The sequence below is a fragment of the Acinonyx jubatus genome, chromosome B2 (genome assembly GCF_027475565.1).
Source record: "Acinonyx jubatus isolate Ajub_Pintada_27869175 chromosome B2, VMU_Ajub_asm_v1.0, whole genome shotgun sequence".
Taxonomy (NCBI): Eukaryota; Metazoa; Chordata; class Mammalia; order Carnivora; family Felidae; genus Acinonyx; species Acinonyx jubatus.
This window is the reverse complement of record NC_069385.1, coordinates 142,719,441-142,736,621: the sequence shown is the minus strand read 5'-3', so window position 1 is coordinate 142,736,621 and position 17,181 is coordinate 142,719,441. Positions and strand designations below refer to the sequence as shown.

The window sequence follows — 17,181 nt, the reverse complement described above, 5'->3', positions numbered from 1 at the left end:
TTGAATGATTTAGGATAGGAGCTCTTGACCCCCCGCTGCATGGTAGTATCACCTGAAGCACTTCAACAAAATGGATATCTGGGCCTTATTCCAGACCAGCTCAATCATAATCTCTAGACATAGAGCCCAGTCCTGGTATTTTGTTCTGAAACTCTCAGGGGAATCGAATGGGAACCTGGACTAAAAACCACTTCGCCCAGTGAGCTGCCATTTCTTTGCAGCTGAGGATCAAATTCTGTACGAAAGGATTTCTATCAGGACACAAAGAAAGAATTAAAGATGAACTATTCCTGCCTCTTTCCTCTAGAGGAACAGCTAAGCTCCTGAGCCCAGATGTAATGTAACAACAACAAAAGTCACCTTACCGTGCCCCACACCTCTAGCTCTCTTTCTCCCTAATTAGTCTTTCTGATCCAGAAAGGGTACCTTAAACTTGTACGTTCAGTACGTCTGACCCTCTGAGATCCTGGCTCTCATGACATTACTTGCTATAAATTGTATTGTCCATCAGAGAATACAGCAATCCCAAGGCGAATGCCCTTGCCAATTTCTGGAAACATTTTTAAAGTACTTTTGAGATTCTAAGGGCGAGTTCCCCACCGGTATGCACTTGATGGGCAGAGGAAAGTCAGTTCAAAGGAGTGGAGAGCAGGCTGACACTGAGCCCAGCTGGGGCCCAACTCCCACAGCACAGAGCTACGGCTCTCCAATCTGACATTCTGATTCGGTACATCTGAGGGGAAACCCTACGATCGGCATTTTTTAATAGGAACCTCAGAAGACTCTGCAACAGATGGTCTGCAGACCACCCAGGGAAACAGGGCCATAGACTCTTCTATGAAAAGCTTTCAGAGAAACCAGGAATATTTAGGTGGGGAAAGCGAAGTTGTCTTCAAATATTTAAAAGGTCTTCCTGTTTGGGGAAAAAAAAAAAAGTTAAATAGATTTTTTTAAGCCCTCTTAAGACCCCAAGAGATAGAAAAAGGAAATAGGGGTTGAAAATGTAGCAAAATTGATTTGGCCTCAATTTAGAGAAGAATTTCATAGCAATGAAACCGGACTGCCTTGGAAAGCAGTATTTCTAGATTCATCCTAGAATGACTGCCACTTAGCAAAGATATGATCAAGGGGAATCAAGTTTATGGTGGGCAGATGGCTCAGTTGCCGTGTCCCTTAAAATATGAATTCACTCAGGGTAATAAAACTCCTCACCGTCCTAAATGTGTATCTCTACAGCAGGATAAGAAAACGACAGCTCAACACTTGTGCACCATATTCACTAACTCAGTTTCCTAAGCCACATCATTACCTCTTGAATATCTTATAGAAAGGAATCTTGAAACCAGCTTTTAAGAAATTCTAACCTAACCGGTGAATAGGGCCACCAAGATAAAATGCTGATCAACCATTTATAACTTTACAGTGTAGATCTAAGCTGATCTAATACAGGGAGGGCTACATAGATGGATAGATAGATGGGAAGGTGGAGAGAGAGAGACAGAGACAGAGATGCATTCACTTCTGGCTAAGACAGACTAAGCACTCTCCACTCCAACTCTCGCTGAAAGCAGCTTTAAAAAAGCTGCATGGAGTGGTTCCTTGAGGACCCTGAAAAAGCAAATGGCAGCAAGTGGTTTGGATAAGACCAGAATTTAAAGTATTATCAAACAGACAATTCACCAACCTTCTTCCCCTCTGGAGTTCCATGACCTGAATTCAAGATGGCCCAAGAACTAGAAGGGGTCCGTGGCACAGACAGAAATCCAGACAAGTATTACAGTTCTGGTTCAAGAAGTGCTAAAAGAGTCTCCTAAATGCTCACAAAGAGGATGGATGTCCCATTTTATTATTATTTTTTCTTTGCTCTCTCTAGGGCCTCAGTGGAGTGATCCTAGTGCAGTGGTGGCAAAGGCCACGCGTGGATCCAGCAGGAATCCTCGACTTTGAGAAGAGAAAACTTTCCCCTCCAAGCAGTGGCTTGGGTTTCAAAATAAGGGAAGAAGCCCCAGTTACCTCTGTTCCTCCCTCCCAATCCGCCCCCCCTCCGTTGACCCCAAGGAAAGTGTGCAGCACAGCAGGAGGTATTATAGCTCCAGCTTTATGGCCAGAGGACTGAAAAAGGGGAGTGGAAGGAAAGTACTGGGGAGACAGCAGAGAGGGAAGAGCTTGAGAAAACTTGCTCCCTCCAGTTGTGGATGAACTCCCGGCTTCCCTGAGCTGCATGTGCAATGATCTGAGTCTGAACAGCACACACAGAGGGCGAGAAATAAATGACAGGATAGGGCCCCCACCCCTCAAGGCCCAGACTGGCCACATGTAGGACACGCACGACAGATTTAAAAACCATATTGACCTTGGAAGCCAACCCGAAGAAGTCTGGTCAAAACGTGTGATTTGAACCCAATCAAGCTGAATGCTGCCAGAACAAAAGTATCAACATGCTCTGTAGGCTTTCCACTAGAGCCAGAGATGCAAGGTGGTATCTGAAATGTCCTCAACATAACTGGAAGTTTCTCAGCATACACAGAACCTGGGACAGCTCAACTGGCATAGGAAAGAGACAGGGTGAGAAGATGCAGATGTGGGAATGATCTGACAGAAACTTTAAAGCCCTTATTTTATATAAGTGGTCTCCAACCAGAAAGGGTGGGCGACAGAAACACCCTTGACACAAACGCAAAGACAGACAAGTCCCAGCAAAGAAACAGAAGACATAAAGAAGAACGTAAATGGAAATTACAGAACTGAAAACTGTAAGAACTGAAATACAAATCTCCTAGTTTCGTCTCAATGACAGAATGGAAGTGGCACAAGGAAAGAGTAAAGGGGAAGATCGAAGAACAGATACTTAATTCGAACAGAAGGGGAAGGAAGCAAAGAAAGGAGCGAGGGAGAACCGGAAGGAGAAGGGGAGGGAAAGGAAGGGGAGGTGGAGGGGAGGGGGAAGGAAGGGGAGGTGGAGGGGAGGGGGAAAGAAGAGATCAACTGAGCATCAGGGAACTGTGGGATAATATCAAATGGTCCAAGGCTTGCATCATCTCACGCCAGAAGGAGAGAGAAAAACGTGTGGGGCTGGAAAACAAATTTTGAAGGAATTATGGCTGAAAGTTCTCCAAATCTGGTGAAATATTACCTACAAATAAGCCTGCATGCGTGCAGCCTTGGGCCCGGCAGCCAGAGGATAGACAGCGAACCAGTCAGGGGGAGCCGCCCAGCCTTCTGGAACCGCAGCTGCACGAGACAGAGAGAGGCCCACCCCGTTTGGAGTTAGTTTGTCTCGTCTGCGCTTCCGTAGCCGCCGCTCCCATCGCCGCCCGCGGATTGGCTGGCGCTGCCACAGGTGGGGGTGGGGCTTCTCGGGATTTCCCAGGGTTCGCACTTCCCGTCTGGCTGCCGGAAGCCCGGCTCTTCCTGAGGCGTGCTGTGACGGCGCTGCAGTGCTCGCTTGCAGGGTCGTGGCCCTGCGAGTTGTGGGCGGGGGTGGCAACAGGGCGCGCTGGCCGCGGGCTAGCTCAGGGTGGGAGGTCTGCTCGCCTCCAGCCCTCTTGCTGCAGCGTTTACCTGGGGCCCCAAACAGCTGCCCTCTGCGCGCTCCTTGTTACCCGGGCCTGGGACCCCCGTCCTTCCAGAAGGAGCCCCAGGGACACGAGAGAATACGTATTTGGGGGGAATTCCTACCTGTCACGAAACGCTGCTTCTTGAGTCTTTGGATAACGTTTTCAGGGATGAATGCTAAATAAGGCCCATTTGGTTTTCTGTTCATAGATTATTCAAAGGATTCTAATTTCTTCGATTATATTCCTAGGCACTTTCCCACCCCACTGCCAATGTGTATTGAAGGACTAGGAGGGTATTTTTAAAGTGTCCAAGAAAATCATCTTTTGGAAAGTAACAGCGTTTGTGCCTAAATATATAGACTTCCCAAATTTAAATAGTCATGATTTTGGACCATTCCGCCACCGAATGCTATCATTAGCACAAATAGCGGGAAGGTGGCTACATATTGAAAATACATGTACAGTCTTACGTGTTCATCATACATTCTGTATTATATTATTCAGGAGATGCTGAGTGTCCGTCCATCTGTTTCTGGCTTTCACAGTTTGGCAGGGAATAAATGGGGTAAGGTCCTGGCTTCATCCTATCAGTGTGCATATTTGAATAAAATACCATAGGCAAGCTAACAAGCACAATTGTTCCCATACTGTTGCTTTGAATATGTAGGTATTTTTGTCTTTTATTTTTTTAGAGAGCGAGCCTGAGCAGGGGAGAGGGGCAGAGGGAAAGAGAGAAGAGAATCTTAAGCAGGCTCCGGGCTCAGTGCGGAGCCCAACGAGGGGCAACATCCCACGACCCTGGGATCATGATCTGAACCAAAATCAAGAGTTGGAGGTTCAACCGACCCAGACGCCTCTAGATATTTTTTTCTTAATTCTGCAAATGCTGTTGGCCTGTAGTGATCTTTACAACACCATGGAGACTGAACCAATCACATTTCTCTTCAGATATACTTCACCTGGAGAAGTTCAGGGCCATTATATACTTCACCTTCAACTGAGTGATGTTAAAAATAGCCATGTGGTTTAGGTATGAATAACCCCGCTCGTTGAGCATAACACTCGCTTCTTGCCTTGAAATATTTTGCAAATTTTTGAAATTTGGGCAAATACGTCAGGTTTACAAAAGCAAAAAAAAAAAAAAAAAAGGAAAAGAAAAAGCCACATGTTGACTCAGGTCTCGTTTTCACTCTGATCCGTGCTCTCCCAGCTGAAGTTAATAATTATACCCCTTATTTTCTTAAGCAACTTTTTAACTTTAAGAAATTACACGACTTGATTAGCACAGTTTATCTTTCGCAGGGTGGTTTGTTGGATGTCACAGTTAACAACCCAAGGCCTGACAAATAAAGCTAAATTCTTAAAATGAATTTTTGTTTATTCACGTCATGTCACTTTGGGTTCACTGCAAGAAAAGGGCAGTAGCTACAAATTCATTCAGCGCACGAACTTGGGGGGAATTTTGTGAACTTAGTATTTTGCACTTCAGCTCTGTGGCAGAAGTCACATTTCCATGCCGGACACTCGGCATCTATGTATCGTCTCCGTTTCCTCCTTGTCTTTTCTCCTTCATCCTCTCCTTCATGCCTCCATCACACTCCCTCTGACCCACCCTTGGTCAGTTATCATCTCCCAAAATGTTTGAACTTGGTACTGGGAGCATGTGCATGCCGTCACTTCTCAAATACAATCAGGTGTGGTGCACAGTCAAGTTTAACAGACCACGGCCATTCTGTCATCACTATCACAGGGGGTGCGCATTCGTCTGTTTATAGGCGTCCAGGCATGCAAATAATCCTCACCTGGCAGAAACACGGTCCACTAATTAAAGCTGGTGGAAACTACAACAATTTCGCCGAGTCCCAGAAATCATATAACCTCTCAGTCTGTTTTGAGGCATTTTTCGCTAACATTGGTTAAATAGCTCTCATTTTTTAACATTTACCTTCCTCCCACCCCCCAAGGGAGGATAGTACTATTGTAATTACACTACATTCTTCTGAGGTTCCATAACGAGCTATTATTTTGCTAATGGAATATTCAAGTAGTCTGTAGTAATTTATCAAATAGTCCTAAATCCCATTTTCTCAGTGTGAATCTTTTTGTTCACAGGTAAATTGATGTGTGGGGGGTTATCAAGGCTTTTTTGTAATTCAAATTATCCATTTCACCTCCCTTCACACACACACACACACACACACACACACACGCACTACATATATATATATATATATATATATGTGCAGTCTTATAAGAGTTCTTACAAATATTTCGAATTAAAGCTGTACAGACTGTGCAAGTGGTAATTTTTGCATTTTCATTAGTTTTATATTTTTTGCGTTTTGATACCTATTTTTGAAAATGCATCGAAACTGAGGCGGGGCAGGCAAACATGTAATTTGACTTTTTTCACACTACAGGCTGTTCTTTGTTTCACTACTGGCAGGAGAGCTCTATTTTAAATGAGATCCAGTGACAGGAAACCATCTCAGCTCAAGCTCTCCCACTTTCCTTCACTTTACAAGACAGGAATTTAAACTGATTCAGTTCTCATTGATATGGACACCACTTTTCAGCACAGAACTCCTCAACGTCTAATGGATTGTGCACGTATTGATGAATATATAAGGGCCCTTGAGCAAGAAAACTATGCAAACAGACCCAAGTTGGAAGAAGGGTTTTAAACTCTTTAAACGACAGCCACAACACAAGCAAACAAATGCAAATTACTCGTGAAATTAACCCAGCGACTGATTGGAGGGTTCCGGTTTTTGTCAAGGCAGCGAAATGGCTTGAGCTGCTCAGGTCATTATCTCACTGTTTTTGAGTTCGAGCCCCATGTCGGGCTCTGTGCTGACAGTTCAGAGCCTAAAGCTTGCTTCAAGTTTCTTTTGTCGTACTGCCACTGCAGGAAAATGTCTCCAAGAAGCTAACCAAAATCACTAACAGAAGGCCGTGAGAAGGCTGCAGGAGGTCTGAAATTGCAGCCTGTGGAAAGGATGAGGGGGTGCATCCTCCCAGGGGATTCGTATCGTCCCATGGATGCGCTCCAAAGAGGACCTTGGGAAGACCAAGTGGAGGAAAGCCTTTCAGATTTGGCACTTGCCTTTCCCTTATGTTGTCTGCGGACAACTTCGCCTTGCTGTTCGCCAGAAAGCTGCTACGGCGGCTCAAGATCACTAACGTGGTGTCCCTGAGAGAATACTGAGGCAGCAAAGAGGCCCTGCCTGAGTGATCAGATGTCAAAAACAGGTGAAGACTGACCCGCTGCCCTTGAACATTCCCTGTCCCCCTCCTCCCCCTCTATATTCATTCCCCAATGAATATCAGCCCAGGGAGACAGCCTCCTCCCGGAGCTGCATGACCATTAAAAATGGGGCAGGCATCACTGGCAGGATGAAAGTCCTGTGAGACAGTTAACAGTCTGGAATCCACAAAGTTCTGTGGTGCCTGGATACTCTGCACAAGGGCCTACCCCCCCAACCACCCCCCCCCCCGCATTTGTAAATTCTCCACAATTCACAGAGGCTGGAGCCTGACATTTCATCCTTGCCCCAGACACATTTCCAGAAAATCAGGATCATCTTTTCTTTTCAGATGTCCTGCTGAAACAGAGTAGCTGACGCACCAGGAGAACATGAACTCACCAAAAGTAACTAGATGTCAAAGCCTACGATTAATCTAAAAGAGAAAGCACAAACCGGACAACATATACCATCTACAGCAAAAATATTGGAAGGGACAGATTAAGAACTAAAAATAGTATGATAAATATGGAGATACTAGACAAGATCAGCCATATAAAAGAAGAAAAATGAGCCACAACAAAGTTCTCAGGGGGAATATAAACATATACAAATTTAGGAACTTTTCTCAGAATTAAAGACAGATGGAAGATCTTGGATTTAGAAGGACAACTGAGTAGCAAATAGATTATTTTTAATTAATTTACTTATTTTGAGAGAGAAGGACAGGGGCAGAGAGAGAGGGAGACAGAATCCCAAGCAGGCTCTGTGCTGATAGCTCAGAGCCCAACTTAGGGCTCGATCTCATGAACTGTGAGATCTTGACCTGAACCAAAATCAAGAGTTGGATGCTTAACTGACTGAGCTACCCAGACGCCCCGCCAAAATGGGATTGCTAATGAAAAACTCACACCTAGACAGAGTACAGTTAAATTTAAGAGTACAAAAGACAAGGAGAAAATCTGAATACTGCTAAATAGAGACCAAAGGATGTAATTACATTAGAAACGGACCCATCCAGAACAGGATGGAAGAAATAGAATCAGTTGAATGAGCAAATACTGTGGTTAACAGTTATTGTTGGCAAAACCTGAGAGTGAGTGAATCTAGAGCAAATGAAGAAGCATATGTACAATAATCCAGAACTAAAAGTCAACATGATTCAATCTGATGAGGTAGCAAATGTGAGTAATGAGACTGAATTAAGGTATTTGTCCTGTGAAGAAAAATGTCCTTTCAGATAGTTACATGCATTACTTGTTTTGTCAGAAGAAAAACGTATAAAATTCTTAAAACATACATACATATAAATGTGTGTGTGTGTCTACATAATACAACTTTAACATTTGCTACAAGAACATAATCGTCATCATGGGCCATTGGAGAAGGACAACTGCCACAATAATGAAAAAAAGATGCCATGTATAAATTTTAAACAGCAGAGCAAATTACAGTCTATCAAAAAGAAAAGCATAAACAGAAGAAAAGAAAAACATGTGAAGTTTACACGAAAAATAAATACGAGTATAACAGCACTTGTTCACCTACCAGTTATACTTATCTATAAAAGTGAGTGGGGCGCCTGGGTGGCTCAGTCGGTTAAGCGTCCGACTTCAGCCAGGTCACGATCTCGCGGTCCGTGAGTTCGAGCCCCGCGTGAGGCTCTGTGCTGACAGCTCAGAGCCTGGAGCCTGTTTCAGATTCTGTGTCTCCCTCTCTCCCTGCCCCTCCCCTGCTGGTGCTCTCTCTCTCTCTCCCAAAAATAAATAAACATTAAAAAAAAAAAAGTAAGTTAAACATAGGAGTTAAAAGGTACAGACGCTAAGAATGCATGCAAAAAAGCAAAGATTCAGTAATTTGTAAAAGAAAAGGAAAAAGGGTGGATCAAGCAACTATGAGACAAACGAGAACCAACAAAGTAATCTTACTACCTGACAAATATAACCTAATGTCAAGAAGGATGTTATCTACCCATAAGATTAACACTAGAACAAGCCACGTCCATCCACTTACGCATTGTCTATGGCTGCTTCCTCACGACTGTGGCAGAGCTGTGTATTTGTAACACACCAAACAATTTGACAACCCTAAAGTAGTTACTCCCTGGTCTTTTACAGAAAAAGTTCACCAGCTCTTGATGTATTCAACTGAGTGCTACAAGGAGAGAAAGTGAGTGGAACAAAAATACCATTTTAAGAGAAGCGGAATTACACAAATGATACAATTTGTAAGTAAGAACATTTCAAAAGCTATTATGTCTGTCTTCCATATGTTCAAGGAGCTAGAGGAAAGACTGAACATATTAAGGGCACTGAAGACAGCTTTTTAAAAAACGAAATTGAACTTATACCAGTGAAGACTACAATATCTGAGATGAAAAATTCGCTGGGGGGGGGGGGGGGATTCATGGCTGATTTGACATTGCAGAAGAAATTAGTGAATTTGAAGACGTATCAATAAATACATTTTTTTAGTGTAGAAGATAAAAAGCTAAAAAAAAAAATGTCTACAGTATCAGTGAGTACTGCAACAGATACACACATGACTGGAGTTGCTCAAAGACAGGAAGCCAGAGGTACAGAGAATATTTGAAGAAATAAAGGACACAATTTTCCCAAATTTTCTGAAACCCACATATTCCAAGATCCAGAAAACTGAATAAACCTCGGGTGCAAGTGACACGAAAACGACTCTGCCAAGTCACATCAGAATCAAATTGTTTAAAATCAGTGATAAAGAAAATCTTCAAGGCAGCCAAACGTAGAACAAAGTACATTTCATATAAAAGAACGAAGTGTCCCAGCGGATTTCTCATTGGATGGAATGCAAACCAGAAACACGAAAAGAAAAACTATCAACCTAAAATTATTTACCCACTGACAATATCTTTCAAAAACAAATATTAAATAAAGATTTTTCAAGTATACAAGACCAGAAGGCAATAAAGAGCTTTGGGAATCACAGCGATGTAAGTACATATAAAGATTTGTACGAAAATTATTTAAATATCTTTTAAAAAGGATCTGCTATTTAAAGCAAAATTAATAACAGTGCGTAATATGGTTTATAACATATGTCAAAACAAAATATATAGTTACAACAACACAAAAACTTAGAGGGGGAAAATGGAAATACATCATTTTAAGTTTCTTATCGTATACGTGAATTTGTGTAATATAACTTAAAGGTGGACTCTGGTAAGTTAACGATGTATACTTAAGGACCCTTAAGTAGGCACTAAAATATCACATGAATGAGTTACAATGAGTGCTCCAACAAAAACAACAATGTGAAATCATAAACAATACTCCGTTAAAAGGAAGGCGGAAAAGAAAAAAAAGGAACAAAGGAAAAATGGGACAAATAGAAAACAGATGGCGGGAGAATAGATTGTCAATAATCACATCAAATCTACGTGGTCTGAACTCCAGCTAAAAGATAGGGACTGTGTTGTATAAATTTATACAATTAATATAATACACAGAGAATACAAAGTATATTTATATGTTGCCTATCCATTTTATAAAGAAATAAGTTAAAAAGTAAAAAGATAAAAGATGTGATCTACGTGAAATAGATGAAAATGAATGATCAATATATGAAAATCTGTTTTTCTCTTATACGTGAACAAAAACTTGGCTAGAAATGGAACTTTTGCATTGAGGTTATCGCTCTGTGCTGTGTGAACTGCTGACCTGGGGTTAGTTTAGAGACCATACTGCCTGCTGATGTGTTTTTCTTGGCTTGTGGAGTATTAACAGAAAAGGTGAATTTGTTGCTGGCTTTCAAAAATCTGGAGACTTCACATAAAAAGTCATTAATTCTGGCTTTTCTCAAAAGGCTAGCACAGTTGGCGCCCTGGGTAGCATTGTCACATAGCAATAAGGAGCTGGAGTTGAGTGGCCACTTCTGCCCTTCGTCTGCACCTGCACTCTTCAATTCACCAGGGCACTTACCTGCACTACTTCAAGACGCTTTCACAATACCCGTCTGACTTCTATCTGCAATTGAAAACTGAGATTGTGAGCCCTGATGTTGCTTGATTGGTTTCTAGAATTTTGTGTGACTGAAAAAAACACTGTGAAACAATTCTGGCTTTTGTAGTTTGGTTTGTCGTGGCTTGTTTTTTTGTTTTGTTTTGTTTTTTGTTTTTCTTAATGCTCTGCCTGGATTAAGATTTCTTTAAAAGGTGAAACTACGGGTGCCTGGGTGGCTCAGTCGGTTGAGCATCCGACTTCGGCTCAGGTCATGATCTCACAGTCCATGAGTTTGAGCCCCGCGTCGGGCTCTGTGCTGACAGCTCAGAGCCTGGAGCCTGTTTTGGATTCTGTGTGTGTGTCTCTCTCTCTGCCCCTCCCCTGCTCATGCTCTGTCTCTCTCTGTCTCAAAAATAAATAAAAACATTAAAAAAATAAAAAAGGTGAAACTACAAATATAGGAAAAAAGAAAACGAAACAATAGAAACTTAGATCTGTTTTTCTCCATTTACTTATCTAGTATATAATTTGTTTTGCATAGTGAAGTATGCAGCTTAGTAAGTTTGGCTTCCATTATAATTTATTTATTACTTGTATTTTTTTATTATGATACCAGGTAAGCATATGTTGAAGATATGACTTTAATATCTATCATCTTTTCTATCATTGTTTCCATTTCCTTGTTTTTTTTTTCTTCTGGGTTCTAAGACAATATTTTATTCGTTATTAAAAGCTCAATTTTCTGTAATGTTGACACAACTCTTTATTGTTTCTAATAATTTTAATTCTGTGATTACATTTTAGTTTTTTAATATATTAATAATAGTATTTATTGAGCACTTAGCTATATGTGAAACACCATTTAAACGTTTTGAATATATTATCTCAATGATTTTTTCACCCAGAAATCCTATGAAGAATGTATTATTATTATCCCCTCTAAAGGTGAAAATAATGAGGCTTTCAGAGATTAAGTAACTTTTCTAAGATAAAAGAGTTAGATAATAGTGGCACCAGGATATATAATTAGGCATTTTTTTTTTAATCCAAAGCCCATGCTCTTATTTAATGAGCCACATAGCAAGTTCTCTTTATCTCTAAATGGTGAAACAAATATTCCAACATCTGGATCTAAAAGGTTATCCACCCCCATGTTGGCCTCAGTAGTGTTTCATTCCCTAGGAATATTGGGCAGAGATGCGTTAAAGACTGAAGTGGGGCCAAAGGGTAGAACAATGTGTTTGGATTCCCCATCAAGGAGCTTTCCCCAAACAGAAGGGTGCTCTTGTGCCTCTGTGAGGCGATGTAGGTGGAAATCCCTCACCTTATTAACCCACACGGCTTTGTGATTCTGCCTCCAGGCTAAGCTTTCCCTAGTTGTCTCTAACTTTTTTGTCTGACACATTTTTGATCAGCACTTCTAGTTTCCAGTGTTGTTGAAACTGCCTCATGTTTCCCGTTTTCGTGATCGTTACAATGGAGGGACCGCAGAGGGGGAATCAGGAACTGCTGACTGCCAACAATGGAGCCAGAACGCCCTCCTCCATATTGAAGGAAGATGAGGCGGGTGGTTGTGTTTGTCCTCATGTGCCGAAAACCCAGTGTGAGCCGATGCTCTTTTTTAAACCACCCAATGGACAATGGGCCTTTTGACTATAACTTCAGCTGGTCTTTGGAGGGCCGGTTTCTCTTTACTCCTATCAGCTTTTCCATTGTCTTATCTCAGAAGTATTGTATAGGAAAAAGTGCATATAAGATGTACAAATTACCTATATTGTATTGAGATGCTATTTGTGAGCAGTTTTTCCTTAAAAATCTTCACTGTTGTTCAACATCTTTAAGACTAAGTATAATTCTGATGTGATGACTTTAATTTTTTTTAACGTTTACTTATTTTTGGAGAGAGAGAGCAAGTGAGGGAGGGGCAGAGAGAGGCGACACAGCATCCGAAGCAGGCTCCTGGCTCCGAGCTGTCAGCACAGAGGCTGATGCGGGGTGTGAACCCACGAACCGTGAGATCATGACCTGAGCTGAATTCGGACACTTAACCAACTGAGCCACCCAGGCGCCCCCTGATGTGATAACTTTAAATGATCAGATGTCTTTTCCATGGTAGAGATTTGATGACTTCCAACCTTCCAAACTCTAAGTCATGTCCCTGGTGCACGTTAGTTTAACGAACGGCCTTTGTGGAAGTAACAATAGCTAAATTACCAAATCTGTTAGAAATCCATTCTACCACGGTCTAGTTCTTTATTATACGATTTAGGGAGGGTAGGACATGTAGGACATGTAGAAACAGAAACGGACAGAGTGTGAAATTTCGGCAAAAATGGTGGGCTAAAGCTTGAAATTAAAATTTCAACTAAAGCTTGGTTTAAGAAAACAAACTGAATCTAGAATGGGATTTTTTTGTATGCGTGTATACATGCTTTTGTGTGTGTGTGTTCTCTGTGGCCTATGAACATTCGATGAATTAGCTCATGGCCATGACTGCAGTATTTCTTATGGAAAGAATGGGTAGCTTGTTAGCATGATCTCATCCATCCTCAAGGAGCAGGACGTTGTTTATGTGCAAAGGCTTTTAACAATAATAATTCTGAAGACAGGAAGTGTTGCCCAATGTTTCGAGTCAGCTGCCTGGATTCTATTTCTGGACCCATCAGCTTTTTGCGGGAGGTGTTAGACAGGTCACCTTTTCTTAGGACTACTGTTTCTATATCTGCCTCTGATTGGCATACTAATAGTTTCCATTTTATTACTTCACGGCTATTTTGCAAGTTTTTAAAAACTTTAGGTAAAGTAATCTGCAAAAATGCTTTACAGTCTTTGGAGAACCTCCAAACAAAGGAGGAAGTGTTACTTCTCTGGAGAAAATGTAATATCTTTTCATAGCGAGTGTTGTGTGGTCTTTCTTTTCTTTTCTTTTTTAATGGAAAGGCTCAGCATTGCCAAGTAAATTCTATAAACTTTCTTTCCAAAATTGGCACTTAGCAGCACCTTACCAGCCGCCATAAGAGTTTTACATGGCCTCATTATTAGACATGGTTTGTGACAAATACATTTTCTTAGTATGTTTCAAAGAAGAAAAATCACTGCGGGAGCGGGGGGGGGGGGTGTGCAAAAATTTGGGAAACATTTCTGGAGCAACAGCTGTCATACATATTGAAAACGTACTTGTAAGTTCACCCTTTTTTGTATGATGCCCTGGGCAGGCAAGTGTCCAGAAGCCCGTGATAACACTGTTCGTGTAATTGGGACCAAAGAGGAAATATAGGTGTTTGAGACTTAGCTTCCGGGAAAATGACTGAGCGAATGGGTCTGCAAGTATCTAGAAGCCAAGGATGTGTGTTCGTCTCTGTCAATTCATAAGGAACACTGAAATCTGCACCACACTCAGCAGTTTAAAATAGCACACTCATCTGTGCAGCTTCCCGAAAACCGTGAGGTAAAGCGACGCATTGTTTCAGGATGAGACAACTAACATGTGGAGTTTCTAATGGATTTGTCCAACGTTGCACAGCTAGAGAGCTAGTCCTCTAAGGCAATATTTTGATTCCTCCAAATAGCTATTGATGCTCTACCTTTGACTCTCAAAGAGGGAGTGGAGGGGGTCAGTTTTCAAATATTTCATGCTCCCTCTCCTGCTCACCTCCAAACTTTGAAAACCAACATCCCACCCGTTGAGAATCACTGACAAAGTCAGCCATCTTGATGCATGGCTTCCCTCCAATGTGTTAGGACAGAACACAGCTTGCCAACCACAGAATGTGGCTTTTTTTGCGGGTGTTTTTCTTTCCTTTTTATGTAAATGATGAAACGATATCATGAATGTGAAATACGTATCTTCATTTCCTAAAGAAAGCATTTTTTTTAATATTCCCAGATACTTGTGACAATGTTTATCCCCACTCAGAGTTGAAATTTGGCTGCTGTTTTTATGCCCTGATAATAGTCCTAGCCATCCTCCATTGCCTGTATCTAAAACTAACATTCTCCAGGCCTAATTCCTTTCACTGCTGGTGCCTGAGTTTTTCACTAATGTACATTTTAACTGAAAACACATGACACTGAAGAGATTAAAACCTTTCTGAAACATAACCAAGGAACAGATCATACTTGATTTCCCTCTGGACCTTATTCCAATGAGATTCTCATGTGGAGGCAAATGTTGAACCTCACACTGGCATCTATGTTTTGGCATAAACTTGGAGAGGGAAATAAAACAGGTTCCTCTTCTCATGAAAATCTTCTATCAGCCCTCGGAGAAAGAAATGGGGAACTGTTTCAAGAGAGACATACCTTAATTTTGTTGCAAATCCTTTTCTGCCTTCCAGACTTCAATATCAATATGTCACAGTAAATTATTTCATTAAGTACTTCATCTGCTCTGTAACCTGCTTGTCTTTGAGGACAAACTTTAGATCTGCCGTGTACACGTCTGCAATATTTCGACTCAAAGGACACCTGCTGACTCTTAACCGGAAAGCTGTGTGCATTCTTTTCGTCTCCCCTTCATAAATATATATTGCAATTGCCACTGTTATTAAAAAAAATTATCCTTTGGTCCTTAGTGATCCACTGTGCTCTACCCTCCCTTCATTCTTAGGCTGACCTTGCTCACTCAGAAAGACAAGAAGACAACCTTAAGTGACAACGAGACAAATTTCATTTTGTTGGGAACTGCCTTTTCAATTATTTCTCTCTTCTCGATTTCTCCTTGCTGGCCTGGTCCAAGCTGTTACTTTGACAGGGGTCTCTCACCTCTAAATTAAAATATGCAAATTGTTATGCTTCCTGCGCTAGGACCAGGATAGCCTATGCATTGTAATTGCAAAAGATTGCTCAGTTCCGTTTTATGCCAGAAGAATACAGTTACCAACTTCTGCCATTTTCTGTTATGAGAAAAATAATATCCTGTAGACTGATACATTATAAGCAATACATTTAGGCATCAGTATATTTCTATCTGAAAAATGAAAGATTATTCTTTGTGACCCACATTCCGCCACAAGGAAAACAGGTCCAAATATATCCAAATGCTTTCAAAGACTTGGGGGATATATTTTAAGTGCTCCAATACAGAGACCTAGTCCACCTTAATCTGAAACATAACTACACTTTTAAGTACTTAATTTTTATGGAATGGACTTGAAATGCAGAACACTTACCGTCAGTGCATTTTTTCTTCACGTTCCTCTGCTAGTAAGCTTTTGGAATCAGATGCTTCTCTAATCACCTGATCGGTCAGTACCGTCTACACTGATAAACCATTTTCAAGGCCATCCTACATACTGTTTGCCTCTATGTACAGATATGATATTTTCCTAATACATTAAAACAAGTTCTGTTTCTCACTCCCCTATAATTAGCTTTATAAATACCTATCATGATGACAAACAGTATTTACAAAAATTGCTTAAGGCCTATCTCTACGATGCTGTCATATTTGCTATAATTTCAGAAATTCCCAAATGATCATGAAATGTCTCTGGAGACTAATGATTCTTCCCAGGTTGTCTCAGGATTTTGGGGTGAAAGCCTATTTGGAAATCACTGAATGGGAGTCAGCTACCTAGAGGAGAAACAACAATAATAATAAAAAACAAACTGTTGGAAAATCAGAAGGTTATTGCTTTGGGATAGATTTGATATTTTCTATTAAATTTTCCATCAAAATTTGATCGTGATAGATTGATTTCAAGTGAACTTCTAGGGGCGCTTGGGTGGCTTGGTCGGTTAAGTGTCTGATTTTGGCTCAGGTCATGATCTCACAGTTTGTGAATTTGAGCCCCATGTCAGGCTCTGTGCTGACAGCTCAGAGCCTGGAGCCTTCTTTGGGTTCTGCGTCTCCCTCTCTCTCTGCCCCTCTCCTGCTCACACGCTGTCTCTCCCTCTCTCTCTCTCAAAAATAAAATAAACATTAAAAAAATTAAAGTGAGCTTTTAATAGTTAAGCAGTTATTGACAGAAGGAAAATGTATCAAGTAATGAGAGGAAAACCATCTTGAGTTTAAAGTTTTACACAATGTAAAACTACAGGGAGCGACATGAACTCTAAATTCAATGCAAAGACATTAAACACCAAGTCCTATCTCTGTTGGTAAGGAGTAATACAGACACGGGGTAAATAACTTAACTAGACCCTACTTTCCATATCAATTAAATTCCACATTCCATGTCAGTGAACTTTAGAGTTGAGATGACCTCATCAACCCCCCTTGGTTCAAACAGAGTAACAGGATAAATTATGTGACAATTAGCATACCATCAGTTATCTGGAAAGGCAGCTCTAGAATCCAAGTCATTTACTCTTCCATTTAATGAACACTCTACTGAGGAGCGACAGGGTTAGAAAAACCATTTGTGGCTATGAGAAGATGGTAGGTGTGTAGGTGATAAT

General features: G+C 41.2%; 1 long non-coding RNA gene across 1 annotated transcript in view; it reads right to left on the bottom strand.

Annotated features, from left to right (window-relative positions):
* Positions 1 to 17,181, bottom strand: part of LOC128315709 (uncharacterized) — a 372,477-nt gene that overhangs the window by 79,700 nt on the left and 275,596 nt on the right. The window lies entirely within an intron of this gene.